Source organism: Dermacentor silvarum, chromosome 8, assembly GCF_013339745.2.
Source record: "Dermacentor silvarum isolate Dsil-2018 chromosome 8, BIME_Dsil_1.4, whole genome shotgun sequence".
NCBI classification, from domain to species: Eukaryota; Metazoa; Arthropoda; class Arachnida; order Ixodida; family Ixodidae; genus Dermacentor; species Dermacentor silvarum.
In genome coordinates, this window is record NC_051161.1 from 148,759,389 (window position 1) to 148,782,446 (window position 23,058).

General features: G+C 45.1%; 3 non-coding genes across 3 annotated transcripts; 1 reads left to right on the plus strand and 2 right to left on the minus strand.

The window, feature by feature from the left end:
- Positions 1-5,566: 5,566 nt before the first annotated feature.
- Positions 5,567-5,658, minus strand: Trnay-gua (transfer RNA tyrosine (anticodon GUA)). The gene is given in 2 exon segments: positions 5,567-5,602; positions 5,622-5,658. It is a non-coding gene; the product is annotated as a tRNA-Tyr (tRNA).
- Positions 5,659-10,119: 4,461 nt separating this feature from the next.
- On the plus strand, positions 10,120-10,192 carry Trnaa-agc (transfer RNA alanine (anticodon AGC)). Its single transcript has one exon. It is a non-coding gene; the product is annotated as a tRNA-Ala (tRNA).
- Positions 10,193-11,190: 998 nt separating this feature from the next.
- On the minus strand, positions 11,191-11,282 carry Trnay-gua (transfer RNA tyrosine (anticodon GUA)). The gene is given in 2 exon segments: positions 11,191-11,226; positions 11,246-11,282. It is a non-coding gene; the product is annotated as a tRNA-Tyr (tRNA).
- Positions 11,283-23,058: the final 11,776 nt, after the last annotated feature.

A 23,058-nucleotide genomic window follows, 5' to 3' on the forward strand; every position in this document is an offset into this window, starting at 1 on the left:
GATACCGAAAATAGAATGCGTCGTTCAAATCTAATGTTCTTTGGCGTAGAAGATGACGCTAATGAAGATTGGGCGACAACAGAAAATAAAATAACTGCTTTCTGCTATGAGAAACTCGGTATCCCTACAACAAGTGCGCAGTTCGACAGAACCCAATGACTAGAGAAGTTCTCAGATACAAAACACAGACCCATCACTGCCAGAGACAGTGACAAGAACTTTTATTGGTCCTGAGAAACTGGCCAGGGGGAGCCGAAGGCTCCCTCAGGTCAAGTCGGTGGCTCCGCCCACGATGGCACCGGGAGGCGAAATCCCGTTGCGATGTCGTGGGCCCTCTGGACTGCCTGGAGTTGGATGTGGTGGTACTTGCTTCTTAGGAATCACTTCTTAAGAACTCCTCGGACCACTGTTCCTCAAGCTGACTTATTTTAAGGACAAAGAACAAATCTGGGTCTCTGGGCGAAAACTAAAACGCTCAAATTTTTAAATTCGGGAGGACTTTCCTTTGGCTACACGACAGGCGTGAAAAAAATAATCAAGCATACAAAGACGCACAATATACCCTTTAAACTCTCGGTGGATCGGTTGCGCATTGGTAACAAAACGTACACATATGATGTCACTTATGGCTCAGGTGTGGAACAGAATGGATAGCTAAATACCAGGACCCCACAATCCCATCGGATTGGTCTATACTCATCTTTATCATTCACAAATAGTCCAAGTGTAATGTCGAAGCGTGATCACCTGGCCTCCTGTCTTCATGACTGTGATGTGATATCCTTGCCCTTACCGAAACCTGTCTTCACCCTGGTAATGCCGACAATGAAATCGATTCCTTAGCGAACAGCTATAATGTATACCGATGTGATCGCACTGATAAAGCAGACGGCGGTGCCCTTCGCAATTAAAAAAAAAACAATCACTACACTGATCGTTAACACAAATTTTGATCTAGATGTTCTGTGGGCGGTATGTCTCAGCTACTCTGCGAAGGTTTTGATTTGTATTTGTTACCGCCCTCCTCACTCCAGTCATTGCTTCACTAATGAACTACGATCTAGCATCGAAAAAACATCACAGCTTTGTTCGACTAAATTCAATTACCTTCTTAGTGACTTTAACCTTACTCGAATTGACGGGCCGAAGTTGTCTTCATCCTGTTGTTTCTCAACAGATTTCATCAACCTAATCATAGGCTATAATTTATCCCAGATATCACCAACCGACTCGAGGCACTAGGCTGTTAACCTCATTCTTACACACGCCCCAGAGACTACGGGGGAGGTTACCTATCTAGACGGTTTTAATGATCACAATTTACTCTAAATAACCATTAACGATCCTTTACGTTTTGCGGGAGTTACAGCAACTACACTAAGCGATTATAACAAGCGCAATTATACCGAAAATAAACGAGAATTTGATTCCTTCTTTAACCGTAGTCTTTTTCTCTCGTTCTGCACAAGGCCTATTGCAGATAATTGGGTAATGTTCAAACAAGCTATGCGCGTTTTTTGACCAACACGTGCCTCTTATAAAGAAAACAGCTGCCAAAATAATCTATGGTTCGCGAAAAATCTTCGTACGCTCCAAAATAAAAAGAAGCGTTTATATAAAGCTGTAAAACGTCTCTGCAACCTGTCAGCTTGGGAAAAATATAACAACTGCGCAAAAAAATACTGGCAAGCTCTAACTGATGCAAAAGATAAATATTTTTCTATAGACCTTCCCTCGCTGCTCAAATGTATCCCCAGGAAATCCTGGCAACATTCATCTCCTAATAGTCGCGATAATAACAATATCCTGCACAATGCTAACGGTTTTCCTCTTCCAGACATCTAGTGTCCCTCAGTTTTTAATAGTTTCTTTTCATGCATTTTCACGATGCAAAGCGTAGATGATCTGCCTGAGGTTACGGATCTAGAGTGCCAGTATATGACAGCTATAGACATGTCAACTGATGGTATCGCGCACCTAATTATTAACCTCAAAGTATCCACTTCACCAGGTATGGATAACATAAATTCTAAAATAATAAAAAATACAGTTTCTGTTTCAAGCAACATTCTATTTCACATTTTCCAGCAGTCGCTAACAACTGGTCAGATTTCTATTGATTGGAAGACCGCCAAAATAGTACCTATATTTAAGTATACGGAGTTAGGATAGTAGTTTTATCAGCTGTATAAACTTGGACGTGCAGCAGCACCAGCAACGCGCAGAATTGTTGTCGACGCCATTGGCGTTTTGCCCGCATTCGCATTGGTGACGGTTGCCGGTGCCTCTGGGGGTGGCTCGGAGGTGTTCGACGAGATCTGAACGGGACACTCGTCGAGCAGCGTCGGAAGTCTTTACAACCTTCTCGCCTCGCAACGTTTTCATATAAATAGGCATTTGGTGCCGCAGCTAAGCGTCGCCTCCCCTCCCTCCCTCCCGTCCGCCCACGGCCTTTCGCGTGACGGAAGAAGTTGGGTTTGCTCTATATATGTGGTGATTGTAATAGAGGAAAGAGACGTTTAATTATGTAGCGCTTCAGGCAGCACGGCACAAAACGCGCGTTTGCTCTCCGCCGTGCGTTCGCTCCCCGTGAAAGCGCGCATCCCTCGCTTGCTTTCACTTGCACATACAGCATACGGCACGCGGTGACTTCATCGCCGTTGACGTCACAAGGAACCTCACAGCGAAAGCGACGCCGACGGCAGAAATCTGGCTTGCAGTGTACATATAATTGCTATAGATATAAAACGGTGACAGAAACCTAGTTGGAAACTATCGACCCTTATCAATAACGTCCATCTGTTGTGAAATGATGGAACAAATTATCGCCTCCCATTTATGATCACCTGGAATCTAATAACTTCATTTTCAGTAAGCAGCATGGGACCACAAGAGGTTTGTCATGTGAAACGCAACTACTAGAATAAATGATGGATCTACACCTTTACATGGACTCAAACTTACAAACGGACTGCATCTTTCTTGATTTATCAAAAGCATTTGACCCCAATGTCGCTTCTTTATAAAGTTATCCGCATTAAAACTGGATTCACTGACTCTATCTTGGCTACGAAATTTTCATTCGAACAGGTAGCCATTCACTGCCGTTAACAATTTCTCTGCGTCCCATTACAATGTTTCCTCAGGTGTACCACACGGGGCCTTACTTGGTTCCGTAGTGTTTCCAATATATATTAACGACCTGCCCAATAACACATCATCCTCCCTGTGCATATTTGCTGATGATTGCATTATATATTAATCCATCAACAGAGAACACCAGATTCTTTAAGATGACCGCAACCTAATAAACGATTGGTGTGACAAACCTCTAATGAATTTAAACTCGGCTAAATATAAAGTAATGTCTTTCAGTAGAAATCGTTGAAATTTGAACTTTTCGTATAATATAAAAAAGTTGTCGCAGTGTCACCTGAAAGGCGAAGCATCAATTGCGATAGCAAACTTGTAGAGAGCTATACGGAGTAATGATATTAGCATTATCAGCTGTATAAACTTGTACATGCAGCAGCATCGGCAACACGCAGAACTGTTGTCGACGCCATCGGCGTTTTGCCCGCGTTCGCTCAAAATGCGTGCGGCGTTGGTGACTGTTGCCGGAGCCTCTGATATAAATAGGCACTGCGTGCAGCAGCTAAACGTCGCCTCCCTTCCCTCCCCCTCCCCCACGGACTCTCGCTCGTCGGAAGAAGGCGCGTTTGCTCTACATACATGGTGATTGTAAAGGAGAACAGAGACGCCTACTTCTGCAGCCCTTAAGCGAGCACGGCGCAGAACGCGCATTTGTTCTCCCCCGTGTGTTCACTCCCCGTGAAACACGCGCCCCTCGCGCCCTTTCACTCGCACATACAGCGTTCGGCGCGCGGCGACGATTTCTTCTCCAAATGACGTCATACGGAACCTCACGGCGACGGCGACGGCGACGCCGACGGCAGAAATCTGCTTTTGAGTGTCCATATAATTGCTATCGCAATAAAAGCAGCAGATTATCTGAGGTATCTTCATTTAGGTATCTCGGCATCTCTTTCTCTCCAAACTTCTCCAGGACCCCCCTATTGCTAACGTATGCGCCAAAGCAGCCACGTCATTAGTGTAGTTATGCCGAAACCTTCGTAACTCGCCGTCTCTAATTCGTAACCTTGCTTTCCAAACGTTGGTCCGCCAACAACTCGAATTGTCCTGGTCGATCTGGTCCCCCTATCAAAACTATTTAACTAGCATGTTAGAAGCAACTCAAAATAGAGCTGCTCGCTTCATTTGCCAAACTTATAATCACCACTCAAGCGTAACGCAAGGTAAACTCCCCCTTTCTCTAACACAGTTATGTAATCACCCTGACGTAACCCTCATGTGCTCATTTCAGAAATACGCGTATCAGTTTCACCAAGATATTTTAGGCTTAGATACGTCACCACACACGTCACGTAGACTATACAATAGCCTAAGCTTCACCCGCGTTTACGGCAATACTGACGCATTTAACTCACCTGCACTTGCACGTGCCAGACGGCAATGTAATAGTCTTCTCGGTAGCATAGTCGAAAAAGCTAAGCGAGTGAAATTTCGGCAGTAACTTATTGCTCATATCACCAGCTAACCCTTGATCTTCCTACTCATCATGTATAGTGAATTGTTTTCTGGGGTTGTTCGGTTGTCTGCGAAACTACACATGTTCACGTGGTGTTTCAATTCAAATTTTTCTTAATATGTATGCTGTTGACATTACCTTTTCGTGTTACAGGTTACTGACTTATTTATACAGCGCTCCCCCTCCTCCCCCCCCCCCCCCTGTGCATCGTATTATCGATAGCGTTCCTACTGCTCTGTTGTAGCATGATTTCATTGTTTACTATTTCTTGTCTGCGTTGTTGTAGAATTTTTTCCCCTATTGCTTATATAACTTCTACTAAGCCCCCTTACTGAATACCCCATCGGGGCCTGTAAGGTAGGTTACAATAAATAAATAAATAAATAAATATATATATATATACATACATATATATATATATATATATATATATATATATATACATAAATGAGCGTTTGTGGGCACCGTACGATACGCTTCTGCTATTTCTGAGAAATAAACACGATGTAAATTTGTTAAGCGAACAATCGACGCAGGGCGTGCAGACACACAGCCACATTAAACCACCGCAGTGTCTAGCCGACACTACAGAAGCTGTCGCACGTCAAATCAACACTTCTCGGCCTGCCGCGGTAACTTGACGGACATGGCTTTGCTCGAGGTCGCTAGTCCAATCCCGACCGTGACAGCCGCATTTCGACGGGGGTGGAGTGGGTAGGAGTTGTAGTGAGTCGGACAGGGAATAATGGTATCGCAAAAAAGCAGTCTGCCTCAATTAGTGAGAATGAGTGCTGCTTCCAGTTCTTGAAGAAGATCATTCTTGTTTCTTTTGTTTGGCTTGGAGAAAACGATCACCCTTTGCTTATGCAGAGAGCCGACGTTAGGATTTCTTGCTACATCACGAGGAACAAGTAACACGCCGTTGATTTGGCCCTTAGAGAATGACAAAAAGAAATATCCGTCGAGCCGGATTTGAACCAGCGACCTATGGATGCCTGTCTTGAAGGTGCCTCTACAGTCCACCGCTCTACCAACTGAGCTATCGACGGAACGGCAACAGCGCCTCTTAAACAGCAGGCGCTTCCTGATAGCGGTATGACCCAGTTAACTGAAAGATTCGGCGTCAAACTGGTTTACCAGTGCCGCCGAAATTTTTACCAAGCGCAGCGTGGCTTGAACATCGGCCGACACTTTACGGGACGCTAAGAAATTCCCACAAGATTTATGGGAGAAAAAAAAGCGCATTAGTTACGGTGTATTTATACTGTGACCAAATATGTAGAGCCGGTTTAGCGGACAGACGACATTCTCTGAATAAGAATGTCGCTGACGTTGCAGTCGGCTTACCGTTTATCCTAGCTAAACTTCGTGATTTTTGTTCGTCGTGTTCTATAATCACTTGGGGAGTTTATACAAACGTGGAATATTACACTGTCTATACGACTCCTTGTAGGGTATAGTTGATAGAAGTCTCTGTATGAACATATTTCATGAATTTTTCTGAACGGGCTTCACTGTATTTGGATAGGTGGGTTCATTTCACCTTTCACCGAGCCCTAAATATGTACAGAACTGCAAGGCCACCTGGGCGTACCACTGACAACCGGTAGTCTTCTCGACACGCGTCGCGTAATTAGATTATTGTACTGTCAGCCTGCCATATGAACCCCGCTATGGGTGTAAATATCTAATATAATTTATATTTGGAAATCTTCCGCACTGTTTGGTTTTAGCCACCGCACTGAACATACCCCAATTGGTAGTGAAGAATCCAAAATCAAGAGGCCTGCAAAACTTCAGTGCCAAAGTGGCAGCAAAGTTGCTAATCTGCACAACGTTGCTAATAGACATCATTTGGAAGCTTTCTGTCACGACACTTTAGTGCCTGAGTACAAACTAACGACTATTGCCGATGGTAAACTATTAGGCACCTGTGCGGTGAATCATCTAACAGGTAAGTTCCGAGCGCACGTGCGAGTAGCGAAAAAATTGAGGACGCAAGTTGACCAACGTGCTTAAGTGTCGTTACATGGGGCGAGAAATTGAAAGTTGAGAAAAAGTACGTAAGAAAGCCTAAGAGAGTACGGGGAACAATATCAACGTAGGCTCTGAGAAAGTTAGTGAAATGAAGGAAACGCGTCGTACGAGCTAGAAAATACCGGTTGTCGGTTGCTATTGGGGCAGGAACTATGCTTAAATCGAATAATGTAGGCGAAAGATATATAACTTGCGCAGTCATAATGCAGGAACATAGGCACTTTATTTGTGGACTCATGGAATCGTAATATGCGCTATTCTTTGATCGAACACATCGTGAACGAAATGTTACAGTATGCACCACCCACAGCAGGCAAATGCGTAGAAAGATGTTCGCAATGACAGCAAAGAAAAAAGCCTGTGCAATCAAGACAATTACATGCCGCATTAGATGTCACGAAATGGGACGGTGAATAAAACTTAGCTTAGACAAAATTTACACTCTGTTATAGCGTAAATATGGCATGCAGAACTGACAGTTGGGCGAGTTGGTAAGAATTCATAGTGAAATATTTAGCGCGCACAATCGAAACGGACACAGTGAAGGGGGACACACGAGCGCAGTCTATATGACATGCAGAGTCTACGAGGAACCTAATAAAGCATGTGTTCAGGAATCTTGACGATGAAGAAAGTAACAGTTATGTTCTTGCTTCTGCTAATGCAAAAAAGTTACACCATCTTCCCGTAGGGGAACCCTGAGTAGTATGTGAAGCAGCCATGGGGTCGACTGAAGGTAGTTTTATCAGTTGTATAAACTTGGACATGCAGCAGCACCAGCAACGCGCAAAACTGTTGTCGACGCCGTCGGCGTTTTGCCCGCGTTCGCACCGAACGCGCGCGGCGTTGGTGACTGTTGCCGGTGCCTCTGGGGCGCCTACCGTCGCGCTTCTAACCTAAGCTGCTTCGCATTATCGCGCGCGGAGCCGCAGGTGTTGCCATTCGTTGCGCAATCAGGAGAGGAAAGGAGCGTCGGAGAGGAGAGGTGGAATGCCGAGAGGAGAGGTGATGAGACAAGGAGAGGAGAGGAGGGGGAGGAGGGTGCGCATGCGCAGTAGGGGTGTGGACGCCGCACGGCGGAGGGAGGGAGGGCGTGACATAGCCTCGACCATAGGATGCTTCGCATATGAAACCATTCCGCATGGAAATGCTTACCAAACCAAACCTGGAAATGCTTATACGCACAAGACACTGAAACCAGCTCTCGGGGGAGTTTCTGCACTAACCTTTTCTCCACTCCTAAGCTTGTTTCACGCATGTTGCATATAACACGGCGAAGTCTATATTCCATCAGTAACGAACAAAGGATTTAGGTGAATCGGATATTTGCATGTGAAAGGTCCACTAATTTATTTCCAGATTTACTGACTTTCGCGGAACAGCGATTAATAAAACACATCAGGCGCGTCGATCTAGCTATATATTTTCCTTTTTGGCTTTCATGCTGTTCTAGTTAAGTCCGCAGTTTAGGACGTCAGGCTTTTTACATCTGGAATCAGTACTCTAACTATCTGCAATTCTTCCCATAGACCTTTGCTTCGACTACAATTATATTCTAGTGGAGGATCCGCTCAAACACGCGCCAACATCCCAAGATATACACCTGTATGAGCGTGACCAAGGCGGCGATACCGCGGTCGCACGCAGCGGATATCGAGCTATTCACGGAACCGACACTACCAATAAAAATGACGGCAGATGATGGCGTCTGAATGGGCACGACGCCATCATCTGCCGTCGTTTTGAATTGGGAGTGTCGGTTCTGTGAATAGCTCTTGATAAGTGCTGCCAGTACTCGGACAAAATGGAGGCTCTTTCGGATGGCGCACTCGTTTGCTGAATGACACAGTATGTTGCTGCAGGCAGCCGCGGTGGAGTTATTTGCGCCATCGGTTAGGCCAAACTTTGGTCTTTGGAAGGGGGTAAGTGTTTGGTCTTTCTAAACTATGGTGACACTGGCCTTTCTTTAGAGATTGATGTGAGTGTAAAGTAACCGAGAAGTAAACTAAGCTCGGGAAAGGCACTGCCGATTGTACTCCTGGCTTCGTTGAAATTTGCTCATTGACTTTGGTCTTTGTACACAATTGCTTTCACCCAAACAGTCATATCTTCTATTTGGCCGTTTAGTTTATTGAGGAAGTTAGGCGGAAGTGGCGTTTTCTCATTTAATGGACAACTAAGTAATGGTAGTGGTTTGCTCGCATGAATGGGCATGAATCGTAAGCAAACATTTTATTTCCCTGTATTGAATTAAGTTTTTGGTCCTGAGAATGTTCCTTCGCCTAAAATGATGAACAAGACCGAGAAGTGTGACGTACTCCAGCGAGTAAAAATACACACAGTCGAGATTCTGCGATATAGACTATCTTGATATTGCCCGTTGAATGTAAATCATGCACTGCGGTACTAAAATGGCATTGCGAACCTTCTAGTGCACTAATTAATTTCAGTTTGTGCGATTGCATTACGATCAAACTGAATTTTTTCGTTGAGCGTATGGTTCAAATAGTTTTGCTCACCGGGTACCATGTTATGTAAGTCATCATCATCATTATCATCATCATCAGTGTATATTTTTTTCCACAGCAGGACGAATGCCTCTCCATGCGATCTCCAATTACTGCTCTCTTGTGCTAGCTGTACCTGATTATGCAAATAGCATCGTAGAAATGTGTCCCCTTAGCTCGACCAGAGTCCTCAGGTTCTGCATTAATCTTAGCAGAAGCACTGAAAATACAATTTTAGGCAATAAGTTATTATAACCAAGCAAAAGAACTCCCCCTGCGCTGGTGTTTGGTTACGTGAAAGTACACCGATTCGTGCACGCTGTTTCTTCGTCAAGGGACGCCACTTGTGATTTTTGCGCCACTTTCATAGCAAAGTTAAATATTTGGTAGACGTTTAAGCTTTGCATTTAGAGTAGAATGCAATAGGAATCAAAGATCCCTGGCTGCTTATCACATATTTTTCTGATACATTCAAAATGCAATACGACGATATACCGTCTGTAGGTTGTGTCTAAATCGTACTTTGCGATTTTTCTGACAGATCTTGCAATGAGAAATGAAATTTTTGTTCACTAACAACTTGCGTCAAGCGAACGGCCTGGCAGATCGGGGTGGTTTGGAATGATGTGGTTCGGCATGATTGTTTCCGCCAACGATGCCGGCGCCTGCGCCGACACCAACGACGGCTTTTCTGCGTCACTGAACGCCTATCAAGTTAAAGTACAACTCCTTGTTTATGGAATACAAGCGTGCCCGTTAACGTCATTGTGACAGACGATGTTCTGATTCCCACCGCAATCCAAAAGACAGCTTCCGAGCTACCGACCATCTCTTTATTATGCGAAGCGATATTTTTGCGGCAACCGGTCGTCGCGCCGCCCTCACCTCCCTCGTTCGCTTTCCTTCGACTTAGTTTCACGCTAAGAGGACAATACGGTAGCGACTCGGATACCGAGCATTTTTGTCGGGGGTGTAGCTCAGATGGTAGAGCGCTCGCTTAGCATGCGAGAGGTACTGGGATCGATGCCCAGCACCTCCCCGACTTTTTTGTGCCAGTGATAAACGCGTTACAAATCATTGTGAGCCTTTCTGCATTCGTGTTTTTTTCTTCACAATGCCGCAATACTCATTTGTGAAAAATTCGAAGTAGCCACTCCGTTGTGCGCAGCTATGGTGAACTGCAATATGGCGCTTTTATATACACTCACAAGAAAGGGTTTCAGCTTGTTTGTCCCCTTGGGTAAAGTAACGTTCACATAAGCGCGCTAAGTCTTAATAGTTCGCTGTGTTTAAGTTGCTTTATGCATTATGAAAATTTATCCTGACAATTTTTTTTCGCATTCGAACAGATATTGTACAAAACGCATCACATTGTTCAGCGAATCCTCCGTCTCCGAAAGCATTCACGGCCAGAGTTTTTAGATGGGCGACTTCTTTCAACACCTCCCAATTAATATATTTGAAAGGGGCCTTCCTTTAAAGACAACCGGTAACAATATAGCCGAATAGTCGACCTTCCTCAGTGCCCTACTTAGTGCAGTGCTGTCTATTGCTACGCAACAACAACGACAACCTCGTGGACTGAAAGATGAGGATAAAACTACAACTGCGACATGACAAGGCAACATCACTGAATGTTCAGAAAAAGGGAAACTAAATCGGCACATTCTCTAATCATGAGTTGTAAAACGGTAGCTAGGACTTCCAAACACTTCATCCACGTACCACACGACGCAGCCCATAGGAGATGTTTTGTTGCCGCGTGTGGTACAGTGAATCAGTACTCAAGCGATTTGAAATCAGTGGGTGGATGGGTGGTGTCATGCATGTGCTATTTACTGCAATTTTAAAGGTTTACATTGCCATGCTTGCTCGACAGATGCAAACATAGAGGCGTTGGTTTCGCTGCACAAAGCAGAAGACAAGTGTGGGAATATTTGCCTTTTTGCATGAGGAGAACCGACGTTAGCATTTCTTGCTAAATCACAAGCCACAAGAAACACTCAGTTGATTTGCATCGCAAAGAAAAAAAAAATATCCGTCGAGCCGGATTTGAACCAGCGACCTATGGATGCCTGTCTTGGAGGTGCCTCTACAGTCCACCGCTCTACCAACTGAGCTATCGACGGAACGGAAGCAGAGTCTCTTAAAGAGCAGGCACAGACAGCGGACGGTATGACCCAGTTAACTGAAGGAAGGCGTGGCTGAGGATCGGCGCGAAACTGGTTCACCGGTGTCGCCGAATCTTTAGCCGAGCGAAGAGGGGCTTGAACGTTGGCTGGCGCTTAACCGTACGCTGAGACATTCTAATCACTCTTAAGGCCACAGGGTAAGCCCTATGCTTCCCATGCATTCTGACCATGGTGAGGAACCGTTTTCTCAGCAGCTAAAAGAGGTGTCCGTATAATGCATATATCATTTTCTTCTAAATTTCACGCTCTTTCAAATGTACTTGACTTAATAAAATCAGACTACAATGGTTTTTTGGAGAAATCGTTCACACTAATACCTAAATTCTGGCTTTATTTGCATATTTCAAAATTTGTAACACAAAAACCGTTAGGTGCGCATTTTCAATTCTAGCACAGTAGTTACCTATACTTATACAGATGACAGGGAAATAAAATCAACTGGTTATCCAGGAAGAAACAGGAAATAATTGTACCTATGTAATAAAAAAAACTTGGTTTTTAGATAATTGAGTTTAATGTAAGAAAACACCTAAAAAACACCCATTTTTTGCCACCAACACCGTTCAAGTCGTATCTATAGTAGCCGCCAGTCTGGTAATCATGGTAGGTCATTTTTTCGCTTTTCAGCCTGTCGTCTTGCTTGCCTTGCCTCTTTTGTGAGCTGTGGTGCAGCTCTATGCGCATTGTATTGCCGATTCTGGTCAACTTCGTTTCGCCATTTTATTGTGCTGCGGCCAGACTTCAGCGTCCGAATGACTTCAAAATGTTGGAAAACGCGATACTACTATGATTGAACGAAAGAACCGCATCCAATGTTGCAAGGACCGCAGCTAGGGACGAAATGCGTTTGAATACACGCACTCCGAAGCACAAACGCGGAAAAAAACTCGCACTGCGTCTTTGGATTGCATTGACTGAAAAATCAGCAGTGCAACAGTTGCGAGACAATTTCTCATATATTGCTGATTCCAGACAAGCGTTTTGGTTTTTGTGCAGGAAGTTATTTGTTAGAAAAATGAGCAGTAAGCTGTGTATCGCATTCGTAAAAGGGGCGTATTCACCCACTACTTGCTTTGGCAAAAACAGTTTTTTCAGCCACAAATAAGACTTTCTAAGAAAAGTGCGAATATTGAAAAAGTGCGTAAAGAGATACACTTCGTAAATTGCAAAGAAAAAAAGAAAAGCCATGTTTTTAAATTTTTCCTTAACCGGTGCCCTTAAGGAACAAAAAAGAAAAGCGCAATAGTTACGCTACATTCATACTGTGGCCAAATATGCAGCGCTGCTTTTTAGCGGAGCGCCGACATTCCCTAAATAAGGGAATGTGGGACGGTGCAGTCGTCTTACCATCAATCGGTAGCCTAGCTCTATTCGTGATTTTCTTGTGGCGTGTTCGATAATCATTCGGGGAGTTTCTAAAATCGTGTAGTGCTGTCTACACGACTCCCCGTTGGCAGGACCTGATAGAATACTTTGTAGGAATAGGCATCAAGAATTTTTCTGCACAGGTTTTTCCTCTCTTTGCGTACGTCGGTTCAGTTCACCTTTCACCGAACACCAAGAATGTGCAGAACTACAAACAAGGGTGCGCGAACAAACCACTTACACCCGGTAGCATGTGTAACTATTTTGGACACGCGTGGCGTGGTTAGAATATTGTACGGTCAGCCTGCCATCGATGATCCCGGTGCTGGGTTTATATATCTAATAAAGTTTATGCGGGGAAGCCTTCAGCCCCGTTTGGATTTTGCCACCGCGTTGAACATACCCCAATTTGTTGTGATGAACCCAAAGCCATGAAGCCTACAAAACTTCATCGCCAGCGTTGCAGCAAACAGAGCCATTCAGCACAAAGTTACCAATAGACGTCCTTTGGCAGGTTTCTGCCTCGACATTTTGGTGCAACTAACGAATATTGCCTATGGTAAACTTTTGGGCACCTGTGCGATGACTCAGCTAACAGATAAGTGACGAGCGCACTAGCGAGCAGAAAAAAAAAGCGTTTGAGGACGCAAGTTGACAGACGTGCTTAAATGTGGTTACATGAGAAAAGAAATTGAATGTTGAGAAAAAGGACGGAAGACAGCGTAAGCGAATGTGGGACACAATGGTGATGTTGGCTCTGAGAAAGTTATTAAAATGAAGAAATCGCGTCGCACGATAGCTAATAAATACCGATTGGATTGTCGGCTGTCATTGGGTAAGATACTCTACTCAAGTGCAATAAAGTGGGGCGAGCGATATGTGACGATAATCCTGTGTAATCAAAATGCAGTAACCGCGGCGATTTATTTGTGAACTCATCGAATCGTAATGTGCCGTATTCTTCGATCAAGCGCATCGCGAACGAAGTGCCACAGTAAGCACCGCGCCCAGGAGGAAATGCGCGGAAGGATGTTGGTAGAAACACCAAAGGAAAATGCCACCGCCTAAATCGTTGTCCGCAATGAAGACAAATAAATGCCGCTTCCATGTCACCACACTGGAAGATGAATAAGACTTACTATGTGCCAAATGTGTATTCTCTGGTAGTGTAAATATGGCATGTAGAGTCAACCCGAATAAAGCTCGTGTTCAGGGATCTTGATGATCAAGAAAGTAATAATCATTATGTTGTTTGCGTTAATACAAAGCGATTCCGCATTTCACAATGCGCACTATGATTTAGAGACCATAGTGTCAACTAAGCACGGTTGGATTTGTGAGAGACATACACTGTGGACGCTTTTTCAAAGTTTTGGCGAATATGTAATTCTACAATCACTTTACATTGCCTGCATTTTAGACTTATACGGTCCGGTAAATTATTCTGCAGCTCTTATGACAGTCAACCATCTTTCCGCTATGAATATGCAATGTTATTCCAGAGAGCAGCAAACTGTACTTGGAAACTTGGAATGTGGCCGGGTTTAAGCTGGGGCATTGGCGGGCGGAGGGAATGATAGATGCGCAGTCAGGTATACGGGGATAGCGAAGGGTAATTTTGCCGCCTGGAGATTTTAGTGTAAAGAGGAAGCTCGGTGTACCTATGCGTTCCTGATGCGCCTGAATGGTGTCGCCGAATCTAGGAATTGAACCCGCGTCTTTAGACTCAGCAGCGGAATGCTATAGCAAGTGAGCCGATGCGGTGGGTGCGCTATAAAGCATGGTCAACATTCGCACCAACCGGCGCCATGCAGTTCGGCAGTCACGCATAGGCTTCGCAACGGCGACTCAAGATGGTGCCGAGTGTTGTTAGGAAAGCGCGAAAGGTGCGTCCCGGTGCAGTACACGCGTCATGCATAACTCGCTTCGACGGCGGCAATACGTTGTGTACGCCAGCCTGCGCCGGCGATGTAACGCTAAAGTAGGGACAAGAAATAAAGCAAGACAGAAGGAAGGAAGGAAAGAGAGAAAGAGCAGGTGCGGGGAAAGCTGCGCCGGATAACGTGACGCGCTCGACAATTCCGGGTCGTTTGGTGTGTCGCAGAGAGGGAAAGGGAAGGAAAGGGGGTTGGCGCGCGCTCCGCCGGGCTGTGTTTCTATTTGCGCCCAAGCCCAGTGCTCGAGCGCTGTCGCCGCCATGCGCCGCTCGCACGTACCATGTTTCTAGGTGGTTTCTTTTGCCGCGGGCGCTCGAACGCAATCATAAGGTTCGCGTGAATGCATGTTCTGGAAGCGTATCGCTATGCCTTGCATACTAAAACTAACAGCTTAATATCAGTGTGGGAGCAGTTTAAATGTGATATAAAAATAGCTGCAATTGACAGAGCGTGTGTATCACAAAGCAAGGCAACAAGAGAAAGTCACAAGGCAAGGCAACAAGAGAAACAGTTACGCAGTGAGCTGGAGTATATGTTAGGCGTAGAAAATGGAGTGCCTGGAGCGTTTAAAAAAGAAATAAAAGAGGTGAAAGCAAAGTTCGAGTTGATCGATGAAGATAAGTACCGCGGCGCAATGATAAAGGCGCGTACTGAAATACTGTGGCTAGGCGAAACGCACACTAAGCGTGTGCTTAGTCAAGAAAAGAAGCGTGCAGCACATAAAGCGATAAATGAAATTCGATATCATAACAAAATTACCCAAGAAAGCAAAATTCACTTGCATTCGTTGAATTTTACACAGAGCTCCTTGGCCAAAAAATTGATGACCCAAAGCGCTTCCGAGTTGACTTTCTGTCCCTTATGCCAAAATTTGAAGACACAGTTAGAGAGTCTCTCGAATCTGAAATTACCGTGGCAGAAATTGAAGGGGCAATAGATGAATTAAGTAACGGCAAGTCACCCGGGCCTGATGGATTGGGTGCAGCCATGTAGAACTTTTTTAGGACAGAAATGGCAATGGCGTTACATCGAGTGATCGCTAAATGTTATGAAAAAAAGGAAGCACCCCTCTTGTTTAACAGCGCATGTTGTACTGATACCCAAAACTGATGACCCTGCAAGGTTACTTTCAGTCGAGTCTTACAGTCCCATTAGTTTGACCAATACAGACTACAAAATATACATGAAAGTGTTAGCTAGACGGTGCAAAGTCTTATTCGGTCCCTTGATGGCCCATATCAAACGTGTGGTATTAAAGGTAGAACAATTTTTACAAACATACACATAGCTAGAAGTATTCTGGAATGTCGTGACGCAATGCATGACCACGTAGCCATGATTCAGTAAGACTTACATAAAGTTCGATAAACCTGTACATGAAGTTTTGTTTTTACTGCTGGAGCATGTAAATGTTCGATCTGTGATTACTGAAGGTGTGTAAATGTTGTGTGATGATTGTACAGCCAAATTAGTGATAAACAAAGAATTAATTGATTTAATTCCAGTGCGGTCAAGTGTGAAACAAGGATGTCCTTTGTCTCCTCTTCATTTTGCGATTTACCTGGAACCCTTTTGTTTAGTAAAGTTTAGTTTCAACACCAGCTATTCGAGGCTATACATTTTTGAGAAAGTGAAATTGGGGTTCTGGCGTATGCGGACGACATAGCTGTGTTTTGTACTGATAAGAAAAGCGTGGACGAAGGTGTCAAAATAGCTATAGCTTTCTGCACAGCAACAGGTAGCGCAGTCAGTTTGCCCACATGCCTCGCATTTTGGCATGGCACCTGGCAGAGCACACCCGATGTGTACTGCAATATGAATTGGACAGCTTCCCAGGAAAGTATCTCGGAGTTCCAATAAATTATTTCCTAAATGCGGAAGAATATTGGTCTGAGGAAAACAAACGCATTAAAAGTACTACCGATAAATGGGGTGGCCAAACTTTTTAGTATTTGCAAGAGCTTCCGTTTACAATATTTTTTTAAACTGCCAAAGTTTTTTACGTGTTGAAAGTGTTGACCATGGCCAGAAGTTAGGTTCAAAAAATCCTCCGAGTATTTGCGACTTTTATATATGGATCGCAGTGGGAGCGCACCAGCCGGTGCAATTTGTTTCATAAGGTGAAAAAAAAAAAATGGGCGTCTAGGGCTCTCGCATCTGTTCTTCAAGCAGTTGGTAAGCAGATTCTTCTTTGTGCGGGATAAAGCTGATGTATTTTTGAGAACTGTGATCCAAGCACGATTACAGCATTATCTATCTGATTTTGCTGTATCATCGTTTTCTTTGAAAGCAGGACCGCTTAGTTCTTATTTGCGTGAAGTGGTTATGTCTATACGCTTGCTCAAGGCAAGATTTTCACATGAATACTTGTCTCAAGTTACGAAAAAGCGTTTGTATTGTGATATTCTTGATGTATTCTTACCAACATTTGTCTATCGAGCTGTCGACAAGCTATAGGTACTGTTGAAGCGTGTTAAAAAAATGCCGATCAGGCCCTCAGTTAAAACATTATTTTTTCAAATACACAGAGACACTCTCCCTGTCAAGCCGTGGTTACAAAGTAAAGGTCTTTTTGTGCCTTGGTCAGTAAACTGTTTAATCTTCAGGGAACGGGAAACAATAGAACATATTTTTCTAGACTGCCACGATGCCGTATTTCTGTGGGATGTCTTGCAAACAACTCTTAAAAAAGAATTGCCATTAAGCCCTTTTGGAATCCGTTTTCTGCCATGTGCGGATACAGGGGAAGTGCCGAGTGATTTGCTAATGTTGCTTTGCATGCATAGCGTATGGAATACGAGGATGGATATTAGGCATGCTCATATACAAACTCACTCAGCAAGACACTATTTAGTTGAGAGTGTGATCTACACCCGAGACTTGTTCAGAGCCCAAGGTGAACCCCCAAAAGGCAACCTCATGATCATCATCATCATCAGCCTATATTTAAGTCCACTGCAGGACTTAAATTTTCTGCAGTTTCTGCCCCGTATGTTAGCCCCGGTAGAATGCAATGGTTGTACACTTTTCTTTTCAACGACAGTGGTAAGCTCCCAGTCAGGATTTCGCAATGCCTGCCGTATGCACTCCAACCGAATTTTATTCTTCTGTAAATTTCTTTCTCATGATCAGGATCCCCTGTGAGTAATTGACCGAGATAAACGTACTCCTCTACACTATTTTGTTGAGAGTGTGATCTACACCCGAGACTTGTTCAGAGCCCAAGGTGAACCCCCAGAATGGCTACATCATCATCATCATCATCATAATCATCATCCTATATTTATGTCCACTGCAGGACGAAGGCCTCTCTCTGCGATGTCCAATTACCCCTGTCTTGCGCTAGCGTATTCATACTTGCGCCTGCCAATTTCCTAACTTCATGATCCCACCTGGTTTTCTGCCGTCCTCGACTGCGCTTCCCTTCTCTTGCTATCGATTTTGTAACCTTAATGGTTCATCGGTTATCCATCCTACGCATTACATGGCCTGCCCAGCTCCATTTCTTCCGCTTAATGACAACTAGAATATCGGCTATCCCCGTTTGTTCTCTGATCCACACCGCTCTCTTCCTGTCTCTTAACGTTACTCCTAAGATATTTCGTTCCATCGCTCTATGTGCGGTCCTTAACTTGTTCTGGAGCTTCTTTGTTAACCTCCAAGTTTCTGCCCCATATGTCAGCACCGGTAGAATGCAATGATTGTACACTTTTTTTTCAATGACAGTGGTAAGCTCCCAGTCAGGATTTGGCAATGCCTGCCGCATGCACTCCAACCCAATTTTATTCTTCTGCAAATTTCTTTCTTATGATCAGGGTGCCCTGTGAGTAATTGACCTAGATAAACGTACTCCTTTACAGACTGTAGAGGCTGACTGGCGATCCTCAATTCTTGTTCCCTTGTCAGGCTATTGAACATTATCTTTGTCTTCTGCATATTCATCTTCAACCCAATTCTTACACTTTCTCGATTAAGGTGCTCAATCATTTGTTGTAATTCGTCTCCCTTGTTGCTGAATAGGACAATGTCATCTGGAAACCGAACGTTGCTTAGATATTCGCCGTTGATCCTCACTCCTAAGCATTCCCAGTCTAAGATCTTGAATACTTCTTCTAAGCATGCAGTGAATAATATTTGAGAGATTGTGTCTCCTTGCCTCACCCCTTTCTTCATAGGTATCTTTCTACTTTTCTTGTGGAGAACCAAAGTAGCGGTGGAATCCTTGTAGATATTTGATAAGATATTCACGTATGCCTCCTGTACCCCTAGATTACGCAATGCCTCTATAACTGCTGGTATCTCTACTGAATCAAATGCCTTTTCATAATCTATGAAAGCCATATAGAGAGGTTGGTTGTACTCCGCAGATTTCTCGATTACCTGAGTGATGACATGGATATGATCCATTGTAGAATATCCCTTCCTGAAGCCAGCCTGTTCTCTAGTTTGGCTGAAGTCAAGTGTTGCCCTGATTCTGTTGGAAGTTATCTTGGTGAATATTTTATATAATACTGAAAGCAAGCTAATGGGCCTGTAATTCATCAATTCTTTAACGTCTCCCTTCTTATGGATAAGTATAATGTTGGCGTTCTTCCAGCTCTCTGGTACACTTGAAGTTGTGAGGCATTGCGTATAAAGGGCCGCAAGCTTTTCAAGCATGATATCTAGCATATCAAGCATGATATAGGTAGCATAATGGCTACCTATATTGGATAAATTCGCTTCTGTGAAGCATTTTTAGGCCACATACACCGGCCGAGTTGTAACTGTTTTATTTGGAATGTGTACATGGTGTATCTGATAATTTTTGTTTGTGTTTGTGAAATGGCAATGAAGAAAAACAGACTGTATGGCGTATTGGTTACGACCCTCGCTTTAAGATCGCGGGTACGCGGGTTCGAATCCCGCCTTGGCTCTAAGATTATTTTTTTTCTAGGGGTATCACCATTTTCTTTTTTCCTCTCTGTTTGGCGTTGCGGTCGGTTGTACCACGGTTCTGCGGCGGAAGCCGCAGTGCCAGGCGCCGTCACGAAGCGGCGGTTGTTGGGGTGTTGCGGAGCGCAGCGCAGCAACACCCCACATAAAGAAATACTGCTCAAGTCATGTAGACTGCTCCCTCCCTGATAGTGAGATTATATTTGGATCATCAAAACAGTAATGCATTTATTTAGGATTACCAACAATCCCTTAACAACAGCCACAGTTGTGCCTTGTCACCACCAGCCCAGCGTGTTCTCCGTTGCAACGGTGGCGGCTAGAAACATGGTACGCGCGAGCGGCGCATGGCGGCGCCAGTGGTCGAGCACTGGGCTTGGGCGCAAGTAGAAATGCGCCGCTGGGCTTCCCTCGCCTCAAATCAGTTTCGGCGCCCGGATAGGAAGGTCACGCATGGTGTGTTCCGCCGAGGAGCAGGCTGCGTTTGAGCAACGGCACCGCGAAGTCGCTCGGGAAAGGGCTCGTCGCTGATGTGCCGATTCTAGCGTGAGGGTTTCCGAAGCCCAGGAGAAACCCCGAGTTGCGGACCCCGAGTTGCGGGAGCGCGATGTTGAGGCAAAACTTCAGCGAAGAGCCGCCTACCCTGAGTTTACGGCAAACGAAATAAAACGCCTGCGTCGCTTACCCCGATTTCTTCGACAGCGGAAGGACTCTGATTTTTATTTATTCCGTGCTAGCGCATCACCATCGGTAGGCATCATGAGACGGGGTCTACTTCAATTTTTGTCATTGTAGAGCTGCACATTCCCAGTGGCACATACATAGTTACCCAAGTTGGCGTCAAAGAGGTTCATGGAAGACGAGCACAGACCGAGTGGCAGACACCCAATGTTCCAAGTCGGCATCAAAGAGTTTTTTTGAACAGCGGTGCCTATACTCAGTCCCGCGTCTTACAGTGACCCATGTCGGCGTGAAAGAGGTTCTTTGAAGGGCGGCACGTATCCATGCAATAACACATGCTGAGTGACCCAAGTTGGTGCGATGGTTGGCTTCGAAGCCTCTTCCCTCACATGCACAGCATCCCGATGCGCTACCCTTTCGACCACCGACTGCCCAGGGATCCAAGTAGTCTGGTATAAAGGGTTAGATACAAACCTACAAAGACACATTGAGAGCCAGGGAAAAGTGCGTGAAGGACCACATTATTGCTAATGCGTGAGAGAGACAAAAATAGCGTAGAAAAAGAAAGAATTCGTCGAGCCGGATTCCAACCAGCGACCTATGGATGTCCGTGTGGAGCAAACCTCTACAGTCCACCACTCCACCAACTGATCTATCGACGGATCGAGCAGTGCACCTCTTCAAAACCATGCAGTGGCCGCGCTTTGCGTGACCTAGTTAACTCAATGAAACAGTGGCGCACCGACGGGGGGGATTCGGGGTTGCAACCCCCCCCCCCCCCTGAGGCCGACTTAACTCCCCCTTTTGTTTAACCCCTTTTCTTTCCTTACGCATTTGAGTACTGCAACTAAGATGTAAGACGCGCAATCGTCTGCACACTCGCAAAAAGCGCATTTTTTTCGACAATTTCCCGTGAAGAAATTGAAATTAGTGCTGTTTAGATGGTATTGGCAAACTGTCAACCCCCCCCCCCCCCCCCCCTGGCAGAGATCCTGGGTGCGCTACTGCAATGAAAGGCTGGCTATGAGTCGGCGCGAAACTTGTTCGGTGGACATGCGGGATGTCCACCGAAATTTCGGCAACGGTAACATGCTCCGTGGCAAGAAATGTGCTGTTATCAAGGGAACTTGTTCTTGTGCAACCGAGTTGTGAGGCGCGTTCGTCGCCGAAGTATTTTTTTTCAGCCTCCTAAGCTGTCACAGCTGTCCCCGATTTGTCGTCGGCGCAAAGTCGATCGACGGGGTAGACAAGCTGGTTGGTCGTTCCGTACTCAAGCGAACACAGTGAAAAGAGTCAGAGTCGGGAGGAAACAAAAAAACAAGATATTTATCGGCTGGTCAATATACACAAATTAATAAAATAAAATATAAAAAAAACCACAAGAAAGACTAACACACTGAACTTAATATAACTCAATGATGAAGACAAATAAGTATGAGCAATTAACAGTACATATACAAATGAAACAGGGCGCGGATCAAATATACAAGAATACACATATCAGTAATTGCCTAAAGCAAAGTTCAATTGAAAACAAAGTTCAAAAGAAACAAACGATGTCATACGTGTGGCGGGGTAGCAGCAGCAAGTCCATAAAACGTGAAGTCGGCGCGCAGAGCTTTCCTGAAGAATGCCGGCGGGCTGATCTTGTCGAGGTGTATGCGATTGCTGGGCTGGGTTTCCCGGGAGTCTAGATTTGACGCCTTCTCACAAGCAGGTTGAGCTAACTTCAGGTGAACTATCGTGAGCTTCGTTGCAGACGTTGGTATGTCGTCTCGTACGTCAACTAGTTCCTCGGAGTTCCGACGTGGCCAGGCGGCCCAGGCGATAATGGACAGCACTAGCCCCCCGACGACTTTTCAGCAGCACATAGGTTCAGCTTCTAGATTAATTAGTAGGGCCCAAAACTTGCGCTTAAATAGCCTCCCCTTTCCCTAGTTCCCTATGTAGGGAAACTGCCGGTATGCAGAGTTCACCTAATTAATTCACGGCTCCTCCCGAAAGTCATGGCCGCGCCTCTTTGACCATGGGCGAAGGACGGTAGATTACCCTCTCTCCAAGGTCAAGGGCCAAGGTGGAGCCCGGCATTACCACGCGGCCGTACACGCACACTTCTGGGTCCGTAATCGGCGTGTCGCGTCTCGAATCGAGATGCCACGCCGTGATGCCACGACGCTTTTGACGCCCGTAATTCGGCGTGTCGATGTCTCGAAATTATACGCTGCACATTGAGGACCCCAAGTTGCTGACTCCCGTAATTCGGCGTGTCGGTAATCAGCGTCAAAACCACTAGAAAACTCTCGAAAATATGCCGCTCCGTGACTTAACCATACAAACGTACTTTTTTATTATTTTGTCATTGTATCAATTAACAATGTGTGAAAGTGTCCTGCGCATCTCTTGTCAACTACGTAGTTTTATCGCAGTTCACCAAAGCGAGCGATCTCCATGATTTTGAACCCAACGTTTGGAGGAGTGTCTAGCCTTCGCGAAATAAACGAGCGCAGAAAAAAACAGAGCCGTTGCCTTCATCGTCGTCACGCTGTCGTGGTTCCGTTGCCATCGGGCCGTCGTGCTCATACTGCCATCGACGTCACGCAGTCATCATCTTCACAGCCATCATTCCATCGTCGTCACAGCCGCCACTGTCGTCGTCGGCATACTACCATGCCGTATACTAAAACGCGTCGATCATAACTTGTGTCGTCATCATCGCCTTTATTAGCTTTATATTAAAACACCTTTATCAACTTCAGCAGCGTAATTGCGGATTATTGCTAGTGTATTCATTGGCC